Below are 1,079 nucleotides of genomic sequence, written 5' to 3'. Positions count from 1 at the left end.
CCACCTTAGGTGTATGTGGCTGGCGCCTTAGCCGCTTGAGCCACAGGCGCTGAGCCAGTCTAGCAATAGATCTTGTCACAGAAATAAGTGCATATATCCAAAATAAGCAAGTCGTGCAAAGCATGGGCTGTGCGAAGGATGTGAAGAAATCTGTTGTGGGTTCTGTTATTTATTTATTATAGACACTGAGTCTCATTTTATCACCCTCAGTAGAGTGCCATGGCGTCACACAGCTCACAGCCACCTCCAACTCCTGGGCTTAGGCGATTCTCTTGCCTCAGCCTCCGGAGTATCTGGGACCACAGGCGTTGTTTTTTATTCTTAAAAAGTCCTTGAGACAGTTCTTATCACAACATGAGATCCCCTCCTTCATGGTCTCTGGGCTACAAATTTCTGGGTCTGACAAGAGTGACTTCTCTTGATATGTGTAACTTTTACAGCACTTTATAAAGTTTGCCAACCCCTGCTCTATGTTTACCACTCATCACTTCCAGGGTGGCTAAATCAAACCATCTTAACAGACTACCTTTTCCTCTCTGACCTGTATTCCACTCTCCCTCCTGTGCTCCCACAAACTAACCCCATCTTAGCACTTAACAGTTATTCGAATTGTCCTTTCACTTGTCTGGTGCACGTGTTCACTACTGAATCCTCAGCAGCCAGCACAAATCCCCTCCTTCAGTGCTCAAAAAATGTATGGTGATTGAAAGAGCAGCATCCTGAACAGATGTACAAGTTTGAGTTCCAACTTTCACAGAGCTTACAAAGGCAAGTTAAACACAGGAACAACAAATTAATCTACAAGTTAGAATGAAAACTCATTAAAAGTCAGCAAGTACCAAAAACAGATTATTCCAGGGAAAGGTGCCCCATCTTTAGAATTCTTTCTGATCTGAATACAAGGCTCCTTCTCTCCTATGATGAAATTTTTTCTTAGCTTCTATAAAATAAGGCTGAATAATTCGGACTTCGCAGAATTATGATGAATATAGCCAATTATCGAAACAAAGTATGGAAAGCACGGAGCTGAGCGCGCAGTTCATTAAACGTGTTCAATTCTTGGATCTTCTAAAATGTTG

The sequence above is a fragment of the Otolemur garnettii genome, unplaced genomic scaffold (assembly GCF_000181295.1).
Source record: "Otolemur garnettii isolate 467f Iridium unplaced genomic scaffold, OtoGar3 scaffold00057, whole genome shotgun sequence".
Lineage (NCBI taxonomy): Eukaryota > Metazoa > Chordata > Mammalia > Primates > Galagidae > Otolemur > Otolemur garnettii.
The sequence above is the reverse complement of the archived record's forward strand: the minus strand, read 5'-3'. Positions refer to the sequence as shown.